Source organism: Geospiza fortis, unplaced genomic scaffold (assembly GCF_000277835.1).
Source record: "Geospiza fortis unplaced genomic scaffold, GeoFor_1.0 scaffold213, whole genome shotgun sequence".
In the NCBI taxonomy this organism is placed as follows: Eukaryota; Metazoa; Chordata; class Aves; order Passeriformes; family Thraupidae; genus Geospiza; species Geospiza fortis.
In genome coordinates this window covers 388,630-406,397 of record NW_005054399.1, presented here as the reverse complement: position 1 = coordinate 406,397, position 17,768 = coordinate 388,630, and the positions used below count along the sequence as shown (strand labels likewise).

The 17,768-nt window shown below is 56.0% G+C and overlaps 1 protein-coding gene across 1 annotated transcript in view; it reads right to left on the bottom strand.

Annotated features, from left to right (window-relative positions):
* RAI1 (retinoic acid induced 1) overlaps window positions 1-17,768 on the bottom strand; it is a gene marked incomplete at its 3' end in the record, with an annotated part of 33,532 nt that overhangs the window by 15,396 nt on the left and 368 nt on the right. The gene's annotated exons all lie outside the window — the stretch shown is intronic.

The window sequence follows — 17,768 nt, the reverse complement described above, 5'->3', positions numbered from 1 at the left end:
CCTCGTTAGCTGCCCTCGTCCCGGCCATTGGCTGCAGCTCGTTGGTGGCATCGAGCAGCCCTGCCCCAGACACCCTCTCCTGCGACCAGAGGCGCGCTGCGTCCCAGGGCACTGTCACAATATATTAAGAAGCGGCGCTAAAAATAAGCAACGGCAAAAATAAGCAGGAAAATCGCGGTCCCTGCCTGCCCCTGCCGGCCTCGCACCGGCGGAGCTCCCGCTGCCGCACGCGAGCTGGGGAAGCACGTCAGGAAAAAGAGGATTTTGCTGGGTTTTATTAAAACGACGTGGTTTTCCCCTCCCTCCACCCCCATCTCCAGCCTCTCTGTGGAGCGAGCCCCGCGGTGACACACAGGACTTGGTGACAAATCATCCCGGGGGTGGGCGGTTTCTCTGCATGCTGGTGGTTCCAGGCACGGCCGCAGCTGGCGTGAGGCCCTGCCTGGTCCCTCTGGGGCTGGAGCAGATCCTTGCCCACCCCACAGAGCCCAGGATGGGGCTCTGCCCCCCTATGGGGACACCCCAGGAGCCACGAGCGCTGCTCCGTGTGCCCAGCCATGGTGTGCCACCAAAGCACGCATGGGTTTTGGCCAGCCCTGTGTTAGACACAGCAGCCAGGCTGGCTCCCTGTGGCTACCCCCATTCCCAGAGCTCCCCAACATCTGCAAGCACCCCATTCTCCCTGCTAGCCAGGCATGAGTGCCAGTGTGGCACAGCCCATGGGATGGCAGCTGGGAGAATCCTCTACCCGGGAACGCACCCTGGATGGAGCACCTGGGGAGAAGGCAAGAGCCTCCTCCCTCTGCCTGCTCCCCATGGGGAACCATCCTCCATGCCGATTCCTGGGGGCTGTGGGAGGCACGGGCAGGGACACAGCCCCTGCTTGTCTCCAGGAGATGAAAGAGCAGCTCGGGGCGCAGGGACGGCTCCGTGCCTGCAGCCCAGGGCTGCGGCTGGAACGAAAGCGTGCCCATACCTCTGCCCCGGCACGGCTGTTTGCTCTTCTCTTCCGCGGCTGAGATTGATTAAAGGATCAGGGACATCTGAGAATGGAGGCAGCAGCGGCAGCAGCAGAAGCAGCTCCCTTTGGACTTGGAGAGCTTCCTTGCCTGCTGCTTGCTGCTGCTGCTGCCTGTCAGGCAGCTTTTAATCAAGGTTTGCTTATATCTGCAAAGGCCTTTCCCAGAGGGATGAAGGGAGGAAAAGAGGGGGGGAGAGTATATTAACATGCCAGCCACCCTCCCTCTCCCTCTCCTTTGTTTATGGAGAGGGTCAGTGCTTGGAAACGGCTGGCGGGGACCGGGAAAGGCGCTTTGGGGGTGCTGGATTGTGGTGCAGCTCCTGGCATGCCCCGGTCTCATGGCATAGCCAGGGGTAGGGAGGGCATCATACTCAGCTGGGGTGTGCTCAATAACAGCACCAGGCTGTGGAGGGAGCAGGACCTGGGGGCCAGGGCTTGGTGGCTTCCTCTGGGTGGCCCTGGATGCCTGGAATGTCACCCCAGGCACAGCAGGGAGGGGACCAACCTGTATAGCCCCAAATCGAGGTCTCAGCCCAGAGAGACCAACACCAACCATATGCTGAGACCAGCACTGTCCATACACCAAGGCCGCTCAGGCAGAGTGAGCCCAGGCCCCTCCATCCCAGCCCTGGCCCCATGGAAGGTCAGAACCTCCATCCTCATCCTACAGCTCACTGGGACTGCAGTCAGGATGGCCACATCACAACACCCCATCTCCCTTCTGCAGGGTGGGCTCTGGCAGGGAAACCAGGGCTCAGAGGGTCTGACACCAGCCCCACACCTGCCCCAGGGCTGGGTTTGCCCCATGGCACTGGGATTTCAGCACTGCACAGTCTGGGAGCACTCCAGCATCACCCACCACAGCCACTCAAGCCATGTGGGAGGACAGGTGACCCCCAGCCCTGTGTCCCCTCATCAAGCACTGTTCTGCCTCCACTGCCATTCCTGCACGTCACTTTGGCTCTCCACGTTATCTTATTGCTCAGCTAATGACCTGCTAAAAGTATTATGTGAAAAACCGTGCTCTTAGCCAGCCATTAGACTGGTTAGGACCAGCGGGTCATGCTTTATTGCTTTAATAACGGAGTTTATGAAAGGTCGTCTCATAACTGATAACATGCATAATTTTTGTAACTTAATTAATGCTGCTAATATACTGGAGTCTCCATCAGCTGCTGGTGCAACTGATGCACAGTTTGCATCCTGAGCAGGGCTGGGAAGAGTATCCCAGGCCAGGCTCTGCCTGCTGTCCGTGCCAAGCAGCACCTATGGTAGGAACACAGCTCAGATCCACACCAAAACCTCACTGTGCCACTTCTCCACACTGGAGCATCCCCTTCAGAAACGCTCCAGCAGAGACAGGGAGTGCTGTGAGTGGGCAGAGGGAAATGGGAACAGATCCAGTTCCCAACCCCACAAGCCTGAAGGGAAGGGATTTCTTTGCTTCCACTCTGCCCAGCCCATGGAGAAGACGAGGGCAGATGTGGGACCGGCAGTCAGGGAGAGTTTTACCTGTGGGAGAACCACAAAACCTCTGAGGGATGGGAGCTGCTCCAGCAATCCCATACATCTCTGCCTGAAGTTACACCTGAGCAAAGGAGTTTTGCCCTGACTGGGGATTCGTGGCTGTGCCCCAAGAGGATTCCCCTGGGAACTCCGAGACTGACTCTGCTCCTCTGCCCTCCTAAGGGCAGCCAGGCTGGCATGGGGCAGGATCCAGCTGGAACTGCTGCCTTTCTTCCCAGCACTGGTTTTTAAGGACAACCTCCTTTACAACAATTTTGACAGTATTTTTTTAAGATTTTCTTTTAAGAACACTCTCCTGTGAGGGTGGTGAGGCCCTGGCACACGTGCCCAGAGCAGCTGTGGCTGCCCCATTCCTGGAAGTGTCCAAGACTAGACTGGACAGGGCTTGGAGCAACCTGGTCTAGTGAAAGATGTCCCTGCCCATGGCAAGGGGTGGAAGTGGATGGTCTTTTAAGTCCCTTCCAACCCAAACCATTCTACAATTCTGTAACAAATACACACTTTTCTCATTAAAAGGGGAAAAACACAAAAGCAAACAACTCCCCACTACCCGAGCGCACACCTGGGGGGCTGCTGAGCATCCATGGGGGAAGCTGGGAATCAGACACATTTTCCAGGCAGCAAAATCAAGCCCTTCCCTTGCAAAAAAAAAAAAAAAAAAAAATTCATGTAAATAGGAGCCCAGGTGCATGCGGTGTGCAAGTCCCTGATATGCTGCCACCAGCAAATCTGGTGAGCTGTGAATCCGCGGCACCGCGCATCCAACGCTGCAAATCCGAGCTGCTCCAGTCGCCTGCTTAGTTTTGCAAATTCTTTCCTGCTGGCTGAGAAAAGCCAATATGTCTGCTGCTCCCGCTCCAGCGCAATAATTGTTCAGCACTGGTTATCATCCTGCCAGAAAGGCACGAGCTACCGCTGGGGCACTCTGCTTGCTGTAAATGCAGCGAGATGATTTCCTAGCAAATGCAAGTTTTCCAAGGAAGTGGGTGGAATCTGCTTGTCTCTGATTAGACAGCTTGGGTTTTTGTTTTCCTGGTGCTTTAGAGAGAGAGAGAGAGAGAGAGAGAGAGAGAGAAAGAGAGAGAGAGAGAGAAAAAAAAAAAAAAAAAGGCATAAAATATGTGGCTTTGCATCCCCTCTGCCCTGAATTGCAGGCTCACATGCATCCAGGCGATGGTCCCCTTGGGACTCACAGCTTTGCCCACACTCTGAGCAATGATCCCGTGGAATGAGGCTATGATCTTTCATCAATCATTGCTGAGCGCTTCTCCCTCCCGCGCCCGCTCCCCGGGCTGTGCCCGCTGCGAGCGCGCAGCTCCACTGCTCTGCTCCCCCTTCGTGCCTCCAAAAATCAAGGGGTGCAGCCTTGGGCCCCCAAGTGCCTGGGGGGTGGGTCAGGACTCTGCTTGGGGACAATGGGCACAGGGCAGCCCCTCCTTCACCTTCCCAGCTCAGCACAATCCAGGGATGCTTGGGGGGGATGCAGGATGATGGAGAGGCTCACAGGACAAGAGGGTAAATCCCGAATTCTGGCGCAGCAACCAGAATAGCCAGGATGCTGCAAGGGAGGTGGGATCAGGACAAGCCCTGAGGCTGTGGAGAGACAGGTCTGCCTCCCCGCCCTTGCCAGGGGAGGAAAAATGACTTGAAATTAAGATTTCCTGATGTTTGGGGGCTTGGAGACCTTGACACCCCCTGCGTCCATCTGGCTCTTCCCCTCTTGTGGCAGCTCACTCCTGCGTTCCTGTCTATCCGTGAATACCAATTATGGTTTAGGAGAATGTATATCTGAGATGTGCAAATACAAAAGGCAGGAAATAAAAGTCATCTCTTACTGAAGAGGAGAGGTAACCATGACTACCTGGGACCTCATTTAAAACTGTGCCGGCCGCAGGCTAAAAGGCAACGCTTCCTATTGTTACACACGTTTACGGAAAGCTTTGAAAACCCGTTTTCCCCCCCAAAACCAGCTGGGAAGTAAGAATGAAAACGAGAATTGGAGGCGGGGGGGTGGAGGGGAGGAGGATATAGAAGATATTTATTGGTGTTTGTGGGCTGGTTTTGCATCCCACCTGCACGAAGACAGCCGGTGAGCTGAAACTTCAAATGAGCAGCTCGGAAGGAGAGGCAGCGCCAGCGGCGTCGCGGCTCCGGCGCCACGTGGCAGCCGCATGGCACCGGCAGAGCTGCGGCTCCAGAGATCCCAGGGGATGCACCCCAGCAGGAAAGTGGGGTGTGAGTGAGCCCCTGAGGGCTCTCCATGCTGCAAACACCGCCAGGATGTGCTCAGGGTTCGCGGGGAGTTGGGAGGAGTTGGTGGGTCTTCGTGTTGGTAACCAGATATGCTTTGCCCGCTGTCAGAGCCTGTTGTTGGTTGGGTTTTGGGAGTGCCCTGGGCTTGCTTAGATGTCATGTGTGGTAGCTCCTGCAGCCTGCAGGAGGGATACCCAGGATGGTGGGGGATAACTGGGAATTGCTGGCTGCCCAGCTGAACCTTTTCACCAGTCACATCTGCAGGGCCAGGGGACACTGGCTCGTTGTCCTCAGCAGAGACACCCCATTGCTCCAACACATGTGCAACCACAACCTGTCCCAGCCACATCAAAGACCCGGAAAGCTGTCTGCCAGCCACCAGCCTCGTCAGGACCTCACATCGCTCTCGAACTCGCGGTTACAAGGCCAGTGACCAGGCAATGAAACTGATTTTTGGTTCAAAGGCCATCCCACCTGGCACACTCAGGCAGCAGGAACCACCTCAAAACCAGCTGCTGCTTTCTCAGGGATCTGTGTTGGGCACCAAGAGCCATCACTGTGGATGCACACAAACGTGGTGCTCACCTTCACCCCCATCATTCCTGAGCACCTGTCACAAGCTCCCAGTGGCAAAGCCATGGTCCTGAGGTCCCCCTGCCAGCACCCTGGACCCACACCTGGGACCACACAACGGGGCTGCAGGCAGGAGCCCAAGCCAGGAATTATGGTCTGTACAAAAGACAATGACAGTGAATCTTGTTACTGGCTTTTCAGCAAACGTAATTCCTTTTTATTAGAAAATTAAAGGGTATGAAAAGCTTTCCAAGGCTGAAGAGCTGAAATGTGCTTTCATAAAATATGCGGCGTCTGATAAAATGGATTTGCTTGTCTGCCTGCCCCGGCCCCCTCCCCCTCCTGGCTATTATTCCTACTGGCAAGGTGATGCCTTTTGCCAAAACACCAACCCCAATGTGGCCAGTGGAGATTCCTCTAGCAGTGCTGCTCCCCAGCATCCCAGTCATCCCACCAAGAGGCATCCCACAGCCTGCACCTGACCGAGGTTGGGTTTGGGCTGGTATTTTTAGATAAATCAAACTCTGAGGGGCAGTTTTTCCCCTCCAGTGTTGCAGGTTGTTAGACAACAACCCAAGCCATCACCCCAAACTCAGCTGTGAGGATGCATCAGTTGCCAGCAGGAGAAGGTGAAGCCAGGCAATGGCAGACAGAAAGCAGTGGATTCCCCCAGACATCACACCAACAGCAAGCATTAAAATCTTCCTGGGAAGTTCCCTCCTGAGGAGAAAGTCATGTGCCCTCCTGTGCCCCAGCACCGAGCTGCACGTGAGAGGTGCTGAGGGTTTGCAAGTTGCCGGTATCAGGCAGCGAAGGCAACACGAGGAATCTCCATTTCTTCCCTTTAATCGTTCCCTCTCTCTGTCTCTTTCATCTTTCTGATGGTTCGAGTCAACCTTCCATGTTTGTGAGGTTAAAGGTTCTTGCTATCTCCCACTTGGGGCTGCAGGGCCGGCACAGGCCAGGGACCACAGAGCAATGCTGCCCCTTCCATCTTTTGTGGGCAGAATGCCCCTTGCCAGCCCTCCACAAGCACCACAACCTTGGGGCTCACCTCAGCCCTCCAGGTTCCTTATTTCCATTCCATTACCAGGTCAGTTTTGCCTCTGCAAGTCCCTGGGGATGCATGGCAATGCATCCATCCCCACACAGAGATCTCACAGGAACGGTACAAAGGGACCTTGCTGTGGCCACTGTGTGCACAGGGCTGGCACCCTCTGATGGTCTGTCACCCTTGGCGTGGCAGAAACAGGGAAATGAAACAACGTCCCCTGAGTGCCATCAGGGAGCTGACACCTCAGCTGGGAGAGGACCCGGCAGCCCTGGCCACTGTCCCCAAATGACTCCAGCCCTGGCGATGTGACACGGGCAGGAGTCAAGGACACAGCAGCACCCACTGCAGTGTGCAGGACAAGCCACTGGACATGGAGTCATTGGGCTGGTGGGGACAAGGACAGGCAGATCCAGCTGTGTTTCTGCCAGCACTGCTGCCATGGGGAGACACAACTGCAGCAGCAACACCGTGTCCCCACATGCCCCCTCAGCTCTCTTGCAAGCAATTGTGCCATGACCCAGCTACAGCATCTCCTTCCCACCGTGGGCTCCTGGTGCCACTGCGGGCTCCTGGTGCCACTGGCAGTGCTGTGTGAGTGCTGCCCGGCCGGCTATTACCACAGGAAAAGCTGTAACACTACAGCAAACCTCCCTGCTCAGCCCTGCTACAAATCAGGGTCAGGCGGCAGCGCTGTTAGACAGAGCCTGCCGGTACGTGCTCCTGCTCCTAATGTCCTCCTGCCACACACTTAATGGGGACACACAGGAGAACCACGCCACGAGGCTGAGGCTCGGCCCCACTGCCCATCTGGGGGCTCCTGCCCTCAGAGCTGGCTCCCCACCACCGGCAGAGCTGAGGGTTAGCACCAGGGAGGCACGGCCAGGGATGTTTGCTTCCCCGGGGCTGCTCTGGCTTTACCTTTAACATCTGCAAATGTGGTTAAAAGTTTGCTGAGCCTATTTTTAGAGCCTCTCACCACATGCGATTTCTCCATCGTGAGACAGGAAACGCTGATGAGGCTGTTTGCCCCGGAGCTGCTTTCTCCTCCCTGGATGGCCTCTGAGCTCCTCTGGCCTGTGTGATGCTATCACAGCCACTGGCGGCCCTGGTCCCCACCTCCCAGGGTGTCCCACAGTGGCAAACCCAAGGGCTGAGGGTGACAAACTGCTGGGGGGTGCTGCCAGTATGGTGGTTGCACCGAAGTCCCCATCCACAGTCCCTAGACAGTGGGGGGACAAATGTGTCCCAACACCACTCAGGGACTTGAAGGCAAAACTGATCCAAGCAATGGAAATACAAAACCTTGAGGGTGAAACCAGGCCCCAGCATTATGGACCTTGTCCACCATCTTGCCCCGTGCCTCAGTTTCCCCAAAGGAACAAAATTCTGCTTGGCTGCCCACCCTGGAGCAGCACTAAGGGCCTCGACCGGGGGATGCACCAACACTGGGCACGGGCACTGCCATCAAACAGACCCTGGCAGGGCTGTCCACCACTCTCCCTCACACCCACTGCCCCCAGCATGGGCAGCTGTGTGTCTCCAGCACGTTTTTGGATCCAAACCAGACCCGGCTGCCCCGTGGGGCTCCAGCCCTCCCCACTGGTGGCAGGGTTGGTGCCGTGGCTGGCAGCACGCAGGCGCGGCTGCGGCCGGGCAGGCGCGGGTACCCGCTGTTTGAATGTCAACACCTCATTTATACATCTTGATTGGCTCTCATCAGCCATGCTGCGCTCCACCTGATTGCTCCGAGCCCACGCGGGGTGCCAGGCTGCAGTGCCTAATTCCAGTTAATTGGCCCTTCATCCGAAGCAAAACAGAAATATGGGGATAAAGAAACAATAAAGAATCCTCCCCCGCTAAAAAAAAAAAAATTAAAATCTTGGCGTTCTGAGGGTTGGTTTTATTTCTTAGCCATGAGCAGGCCATGCTGTGGGCTATGGGAATTCCTTCCCTGGATGCTTTGCCACCCCACAGGCTCAGCTCCCTCGTGCTCCCCCTCATCCCACGACGAGCCCTGCGTCGGTGTCACGCTCGCCTGTGCTCCTGCTCCCGCCCGCTCTCGCGAACCACTGAGGCTGAAATTTCAATTAAGAACGAGAAATAATTCCCCGCCGCTCCACATTTCCTCTAAGATGGTAGCCAATGCCGGCGAGCCGAGTCACCGCCTCCTGCCACGTCCTGGCGCTCACCGGCGGGCTGGCATTCGGGTGACATTTCCAGGATAATGCCGGCCCAGCTGCCGCACGCTGCTGGCTGCTCCCACAGCCATGCTGGGAGGGTGATGCTTGGAAGAGATGCTCTCTTCCTCGGTGGGAGAGGGGCTGCTGCCAGCCCCTGCTGTCCTGGCTCAGCCTTTGAACCCTCTGCCCGCTCCCAGCCGTGCCCTGGGCTGGGATGCTGGTCCCCTGCTCGCCACCTGGCAGAAGTAATCCGTGATAATGGCCTGGCTCAGCTCCTTCCAAGGCACACGTCATGGGGAACCACCATGCTGCTGTCCCCAGCAGCCACCATGCACAGGGGTGGGGCACATGGGGATGTTCCCCTCACTCCAAGGAAGAGGCTGGAGTGTTGGAGTGTGTCCAGAAAAAGGCTGCGGAGCTGGGGAAGGATCTGGAGCACAAGGAGCGGTTGAGGGAGATGGGGGGGTTCAACCTGCAGAAAAGGAGGCTCAGGGGAAAACTTCTCACACTCCTCAAGTCCCTGACAGAAAGGTGCAGCCAGGTGGGGGTCGGGTTCTGCTCCAGGTAACAAGTGATAGGACAAGGGGAAATGGCTCAAGTTGAGCCAGGGGCAGTTGAAGTTGGGTATTAGGAAAAATGTCTTCACCAAAAGGGTGGTCAGGCATCAGAACAGGCTGTCCAGGTTATTGGTGGAGTGTTCATCCATCCTGGAAGTGTTCAAAAAATGTGTGGATGTGGCACCTGGGGGCATGGTTTAGTGGTGGGCTTGGCAGTTAATGGTTGGACTTGATGGTCTTAGAGGGATTTCCCAGCCTTAATGGTGATGTGATTGAATGATTCTATGCAGGAGGGCAGAAACAAGAGGATGGGCAGCACTGGGGAAGGCAGCAGCCTTGGCTGCACTTCTGGCATGTGGAACAGCACTGGGAGAGGGCAGATGGACCCAGTTTCAGGACATGTCCCCAGCCTGGGGACACCAGCAGTGTGGCTGTGTCAGCCTCTCCCATGGTGCTACTCCAGGCAGATGCGCCAGCCCAGTGCTCACCAGGGCACCTCAGACCTGCCCACAGCTGCAGAAATCACACTTCTTGCACTGTTTTAATTTAGCACAGCCAGAAATAAGAAGCACAAGCTCCATTGGGGTTGGAAAGGGCACAAATCCCAATCAGAAGATGATCTGGCACCTCACAAGTGCTCCTGCAGCTTTACCTGTCGAGACAGCCTGTCCTGGCTCCAGCTCATGCCCTGTTGGGGTGACACAACCCTGTCACAGTGACACAACCCACTGCAGATCCCCACAGTCCTGCCCAGAGAGCCGTGGGAGATACAAATCCTGGGAAAAGGTAGAGATGGGACACTGACCTAAGCACAAAAGGCTCCTCCACCATGAGGATGGATGAGAATGAGGGAAGAATGAACAAGGATCCAGGCTGCAGCAGAACAAGCTGGTGTGGAAGATGTGCCATGTCCCCAAAACCAGACCCTCTGCCATTGATGTGGATGGTGCCTCATTTCCCCTCGATGTTTTCCCATTCCTCTTCCCATAATCCAGAGCTGGGGGGCCACTGCAAAGCCTGCAAGTCCCGTGACTCCCGTGGCAGGAGATGCAGGAGCCCTGGGCAGCGATCACAAGAACGGGGAAAGCAGCAACCTCAGGTTGCAGATTAGCTTCATTTTACAGCCAGGGAGGCAGAAACCTCCCGTGGTTCAACATCTTGCTGCAGACCACACAGGGAGCCTGGGGAAAGCCAGGGAGAGGTCGCAGGTCCCTGCGGGGTGAGAGCATCCTCTCTCTGGGAAGGGAGGGAGGGAGCTCAGAGCCCACAGCAGCCCCAGCCCATCGCCGCACCCCAAACCTCACCCAGGGCCACGCTGCACCCCTTCCCCCTCTGACCCCAAACGGGGGGGGCTGCAGAAACCAGTTTGGCAAAGAGAGAGAGAGGCTCTTTACCCAAGTTTAAATGCACTTCCCTTGACTCGGTTCCCAGCTGAGCGTAGAGGAGACCCAGCTTGGCCGGCAGCCACGGCGCTCAGCTCTGCACGTCCCCGCCGAGAGACACATTCCTCAGCACTGCAGCTAAGTGCAGCACAGCCTTTGAGGCCTTCACCCCTCCTTCAATGATAATTTATGCCCTGTGACCCAACTCCCCCTTTTAAATCAGGCTGATCAATAGAGAAATCAGACAATCCTTTTAAGAAACTATCTCATCTGATCCTGCCAGCTAATGATCTCTGCTCTCTTTACAGCTGTTTGCAGATCTGTAGCCTAGGCTGCTAGGGGAAGCAGGAGGGAAAAAAGCCACTGGGCCAAATTCCTCCTTCCTCAGCCCAAGCAGGAGCAACAACAATGCTGATGATTTGTATGGAAGCAAAACAGGAGATGCCAACTCCTGTTTTTTTGGGAAAACAAGCCCAGCATAATGCTGCAGGGAAGCACTAGCTCCCAAAATTTGCTCCCTCATCCATGCTATCCTCCCATCCTGGAAGCCCTGACAAAACATCCTCACTCTCTTACAGGTTCCAGCTTCCAGGCTTTCCAATGCCTCCCCTCCAAAGAAAACCCAGCAACACAAAGCAACAACCCCAAATCTGGTTCCTGGCTGAGCCATGGTCACCCCCACCCTGCTCCATGCACAGCAAGGCTCCAAGGGGATGCTCTGAGCACTGGGATCTCCATCACTTGGCTGGAAAACCCTCATCCCTCACAGGGACTTTCACTTTACCAGGGCAGCAAAAGCTCAGGGGTGCAGCCACCTCCTGCCCATGGAGGAGCTAAACCAGACCAGCTGGTGAGGGAGCAGTGTCCAGCACAGCACTGGGAGCAGTGTGGACACATCCCTGGAACAGCCTCCAGAAGGGCTTTATTGATGGCAGCTGCATTTCTATTTAACTGGCAAAGGAACAGGGTTAACCAGTGAAGAGGGAAGCATCAGAGAACCCTTGAAGTCTTCAAAGTAAATCAGCTCCTGGAACAAACACGCTCGGTAGCCAAATGTCCCCTTCTCCTTTGTGTGTGCAGAGATATTGACATTTATTATGATGCCCAAACCACCCAGAGGAAGGATGCTTTCCTTGCATCCAAGGGCCATTCCTCACCCTGGCACAGCCACAGGGATTTCTCCCCTGCCAAGGCAGAGCTTGGCCCCCAGCACTCCCTCCTTTAAACCACCCAGGAGGCAGAATGGGACTGTGTCCTGGGGATACTCAACATCTTCCCAGCCCCACCAGGAGCCAGGGAGCCCCACCAAGCCTGGGACACCTCCAAGGTCCCCCCACCGTCTGTCACCTCCCACCCACCCTTGCTCTGAAGCCCAGGAGCAGATGCAAAAGCCAAGGGGTCTGAGGGGCTGCGGCAGCACAGCACGGTGCAGGTCCTGCCACAGCAGTCACAGTGAATTACAAGGTATTAGAGCCCCGTGCTGCCGTGTCTCTGTGCAGCAGCAGTCACGGTGAAGGACATGCTATGATAGGACTAGAGTCTCCTCTGGAGAATCCAGGCACTGGCCTGGTGGAAGGTATGAGAGGCCAGCCCTGTTCTATAGATCATGCAGAGACAGGCATGTGAAGGACATGCTATTGCAGGACAAGGAGGGCTGAGAGAGCCGTGGGGTTTGGGGAGGGGGGACGGCTGTGCCTCGCTGGATCACTGAGTGCCCACGCCTCGTGAGCCAGCAGCCGTGAACGTTTTTAATTATGCTTTCCTACTTTATCGTGCATCTCATTTTCATTTACACACCAGCCATCTCCACCTGAGAACGTGGCCACTGCTGCTCCCTTCCAGCACTGCTCCCATATTCCCTCACACATCCTCAGCACAGGGGACCCACTTGGTGACAGACACAGACCTGCCCTGCAGCTCCCCTACGCTCCCCACACGATGCCAAGGACCATCAGGGAGCTGGGCAGAGCCTCCCTGATGCTCGGTGTCCCTCCCTGTCGGAGCAGCCAATTTTAGTGGCTGCCATAAATGCAGCAGGAGCAGTGTCCTCTGGTGAGGCATCGAGCGGTGACTAAGAGCGGAGATGACAATAAAGCAGAGGAAGCAAGGTCTGACTGCAAAGCAGCAAACCCCCCCGAATCCTGCTCAGAGGCACTGACTGATGATACCCCCTCCAAACCAGAGCCTGAGCCCAGTGAAGGAGGGCTGGGCTCTCTGGGGCTCAGGCTGAGCCCAGGCACAGGCTTGGTTTGGGTGGATATCCCATAAACAGGAGGGGAGAAAGGCTTCCCCCATCAGGACACCGGGATGGAGTTCAAGCCTCTTAGCAAAGCACACAGGGAGACTTGTGCACAGCCCCTACAGATAAATCTACCCCCTGAAAGCATTCTCAGTGGTAAATGCGGTAGAGACTGTGCAGGACTTGACAGCTCGAGGTGTATTTATGGTGCTCTGGCACCAGGGATACAACCAGTTGGGATTTTTGCTCGGCTCTACCACTTGGGCATAGCACAGCCACAACAAACCCATTTGAATACCTCTTGTTTCAACCAAGGCAGAGATCCAGCCTATTCCCTGCGGAGCAAGCGCCAGACCTGGGGCCAAATTAATCTCCGATGGATCTCCATCAACTTCATGGAGTTACAACTACAATTTGGCCCATGCCTGACACGTAAATCTGCTCATTTTTCTTCCAAATCGTCCAAATACCGCAGCATTTGTTAGCGCAGGAGAGGGGACGCATCCTCCGGGAGAGATCTCTTTGGATACCGCGCCAGCCCTTTCTTTTTTTTATTTCCTTTGCAGCCTGGGATAAAAGGCAAGCGAGACAGACCGTGGTACGTGTCTGAGCTGTTTGGGAAAGAAATAGGAATTTCCTCCTGCCATTCCCAGTCTTTTGATAGGCAGGTGGGATGCAAGCAGGAATAACTCAATCAAGACAGAGCAATTTTTAATTAATTTGTGGATCCCTTCACCGGCTGATTGCCTTGGAGACAAAAGGGAAGCCTCTCCTTTAACACTTGTGTGTGCCTGGTACTCTGAGCCTCCCCTTTTCACCGGCACATCTTTGGTCTTGAAAGCTGCACAAAAGGAAGAATTCCTTGATCTTTTGCCTCGGCTTTTGCTAAGATGGAGACACACATGAGGGGGAGCTGGGCTGGGGGGTTTTTTGGGTTTCTTTTATATTTTGGGGAGATTATTAAAGCCCAAAATTCCCATAGAGAGAGGTGGGGAAGAAAAAAAAAAAAAGAAGGAAAGGGGAATAAAAACCCTCAAAGCTAAGAAAGGAGAGCGTTTTCCGTCAACACCTTCTGCCCAGCCCGCTCCATCCCCAAGGGGAGGGAGTTGAAAGGTTCAAGCTACATCAAGTGGTGAGTAATGCAGCGGGAGGCTCCTGCTCAGGGCTGGGCTCTCACCTTCTGCCATCCTCCCTGCCCCGTGCCCAGTGCTGGCAGGGCAGAGCCCAGCTCCCACCCTCCCCTTCTCCCCCCACCAGCGACCGTGGGGATGCGGGAACTTCCAAGGCAGTGAGTGACACCACAATTATCGATTGCCGGTTGCAAAGGCTTGCTCTCGCCTCCCCCCCTCTTCTCACTTGTTTTCTTCTGTGCAGCAGTGCCAGCCTTCAGAGACTGCTGCTGTAAAAGGCTCGGATTGACGGGGTGTCAAGATATCTGCTGCCCCTGGCTTTTAACGTTGCCTTGCAGGGGGGAGCGGGAAGAGCCCCTGCACCGGTGAGGGGAGCTTGGATAGCTCCAAAAGAAAGGGAGGAATGAAAAGCCTCCCTCTCTCCTGCGTCGAGGAGATGCTCTCGAACCACAAGCAGCTTTTTCAGCCTCAGCTTGGCTGCGTGTGTCTCGGAAATCTCAAGATGCTGGGAAGGAGGAGAGGCGAGGTGCCAGCCGGCCCCTGCCCAAAATCAAGGCACCCAAGAAACCCACCCCGCTCCCCAGCAGGTCTCTGTGGGGTGGCACACACACCTGACCACCCAGCAGGTTTGGTAGTAGCCATTTTAGAGGTTGAACAGACAAGACACATCCAGGCCAGATAAGGTCACCCAGAAAAGGCTGCAAAAGGACTGGGACACCCCAGCTTGGGCAAATCCTCTGCTGTTCAACATTGATGGCACAAGGGGTGCCAGATCAGAGGGTTTTCCTAGGCAAGACTGGCAAAGCAGGAACTCCCGGTGATCCCCAGATCCCCCACCAAAGGCTGCAATGCCACCCTGCCCAATGGCCCTGGGATGGTCCCTTGCCAGCCCTGCCCCCAGCTCAGCTGGCCACCCACAGCAAGTGCCATCCCTGCCACAAAATGGGGACGGTCACCTGCCTGTGGAGGTGTTTGTTTGCAAAGCCTGGTGGCACCTTGGGACCGTGGCTAAGTGTTACGTGCTGGAGCCAGAGGCCTGAAATTAAAGCCGGCTCCACGGCTGTCGGTGTCGACACCTGGTGATGGGAGGAGAGGGATCGATGATGGAGAGTCTGTCGCTCCTGATGCATCGCTGTCAGGGTCAATACACAATTCCCGGGGAGATCAGATGTCCAGGTTAACTGCTTTGCCTCCGTGCTAAGCCGATGGGCTGGCAGAGCCCCATCCTGCTCACACATCCTCCTCCCCAGCCACGCTCACCCCACAGCCACCAAATGCCACTGACAGCAGCCCTGGGGCTCGTGGCTCTTGTTTTCATCCATGCAGAGCTCAAGTGAAGCTCAAATGGGTGCCCAAGGCTGGGAAAGGGACACACAGACAGCAAGGACCTGCCCCCCAGGAGCTTTTGGCTGCATCAAACCAGCCCACTGCCATGGGCAGCATCACCATGGGACCTTGTGGGGACATAGGGCTTGGGGACACAGGCCAGCAACTCCTCTGGCCACCCAAGGGGGCTGAGAGGGCAGATGAGACCTCTGAAGGGGGGAGCCCCATCTGCCAGTCTCCCTGTGCACCCCTGAATTCCTGAGCAACAGAAAAGGCAGGAGAGGAGGGAAACTCGCCCAGCACAGCTCCTGCAGGCTCACTGGCTGTGTCCTGCTCCTCAGCCTGGGTGGGCAGAGCACCCACGTGGCTTTGGCACAACACCCGTCCCCTCCAGGTGACACCGCAGACCCCCGTGGGACAGGAGAGCTGTGACAGCAGGGCTGCACTGTGCCCTCTGCACCAAGCAGGCACCCCAAAATCATGGCAGAGAGCACAGGCAGGAGGCAGAAGCCCTGCTGTGCCCCCATCCCCATGTGCCACGCCGGGCAAGGATCCGTCCCAGGGGGTCCTGTGAGGACGAGAGCCACCCGCAGCCAGGCTGCAGCATCTCCCCCTCCCCGACAGCTCCCGGGGGCTTTCAGCTGCTCATCTCCTCCTCCAGCACGGCACAACCTACCCGGGGGAGCCCGCTGTGACCCCCTGAGGAGGGGACCAGGGGGTCCTACCTGCTGTCAGCCCGCGGAGCCAGCCTGGGGGGGACACAGCATCACACCCGGCGCAGCCAGAATCGCATCAGCCCCCCCAAAAAATCCCAAGAAAACAGAGCGCGGCATGAATAACAAAAGCAGCGATCAGTAAAGACTCTCCCAAGAGGCTGCAAGTTCTTCAATTAGAGCTCGCATTATAGGAATGAGAAACTCCACGCCGTCTTCCGTAAGGATAACACTTTTTTCCCCCTCTCTTTTAAAGAATAAAGGGAGGGAGGGAGAGGAAAGGCTGCATCTCTAATGCAACAGACAGGTCTGCTGAGATTCACTTTGGCTCTTATTTTGACTTTCATCTAAAAGAGCTGCCCTGGGAATCCATTAAGTCCAATTTAAATCGGCTCTCCGCCCTCACGGCTTCTCCCCGCCTTCGCGGCCCCCCCAGCTCCCTTCTCCCCCCTCCTCGGAAGCAAACAAACACAAAAGCAAGGCCAGGCAGGGCAGGCAGCGAAGGGCAGCACCGGCAGGTTCGGAGCCCTTCCCGGGGGGATTACAGCCTTCCCCAGGGCAGTTGCTCCATCTTTATTTCCGCCCAAATAAACACAATCCGGCCGCGTTCGGGTACCACCTCGGTGTCCCCCACCCCGCGGCGCTTTCTGGGGGAGCCCGTGCGGTTTGGGGACCTGCACATCTCCCCCCTCCACACACCACAGGCGTATTTCCCCCCCGGTTTTATTATTTTTGAAGACAATTAGCTCCATCAACGCCGCAACCGGCAAAGTTGGACGGGATATAATCACATACTTCAGGTTGGTTGGGGTTTCTGTTTGGTTTTTGTTTTTTTTTTCTTTTTTTCCCCCAGCGAGCTTCCCCACCCCGAGATCATTCCTCCGCCTTTGGGAATCGCCCCCCCTCGCAGCCGGGCGAGGGACGGACCCCTCTCCTTTCATCTCACCACACTCATTCAAGCTCTGCTTCTGTCGTATAAGCAGTTTTCCAGCTCTTGCCCCCCCCCTCCCCGCTCCGTAACACACCCGCTCTGCATTGCATCCTATTCATATGTTTTCAATCATCGCCGTTTCGTTATTTAAAACAAAAGCACACGGTTCCCCACCCCCGGGCAGCACTCCGAGCCCCCTCACCGGGGCTCCACGGCTATTCCCTGGTTTGTTTGTTTATTAATGTCAACGGGAGGATCTGGAGGCAAAATTTGCCGTGGGAGAAAGGGAGCGGGAGGTGAAAGTCCCATCAAGGGGCTTTCCAAAGGCGCAGCCAGATGTGCAAACCCCACGATTCCTTGGGTTATCTGCTAGATCCATTTTTTCCTGCCCCGCCAGCCACCGAATAAAAGAAAGAAAATCCATCAAGTCAGCGTTCTCACGTGCAGACAACGGCAAGGAGAGCCAGGCGCCCGCCCGCGGCACCGCCGCAACTTTTGGAAGTATAAAACCATGCACATCCATAACTCCTCAATTAAATCAGCCTCCCCGGGAAGCCTTCCCTCTGCAGAGGCTTTCGCAGCCCCGTGCCCATTATTATTTTAACTTTGCAAAAGTAGGGATTCGGGACAAGCAAAACGAAATCCACCCCCTTCCACACACAAACATTTCCAAGTCTCAGCTGTATCTTTGTTCAGACACCCATCAATCGGCAAGTCAGGAGGGGTTTTGGACCGGTTGCAAATTTCTTTATTACTTCCAGAAAAGCAAAACAACCCCCCCACACGCGCCCCCCGGCTCCTCCGTTGCTGCTGCAAATAGGACACACACACAACACACACACACAACACACACACGCACGTATAATCCCCCCTCCCTCCCCA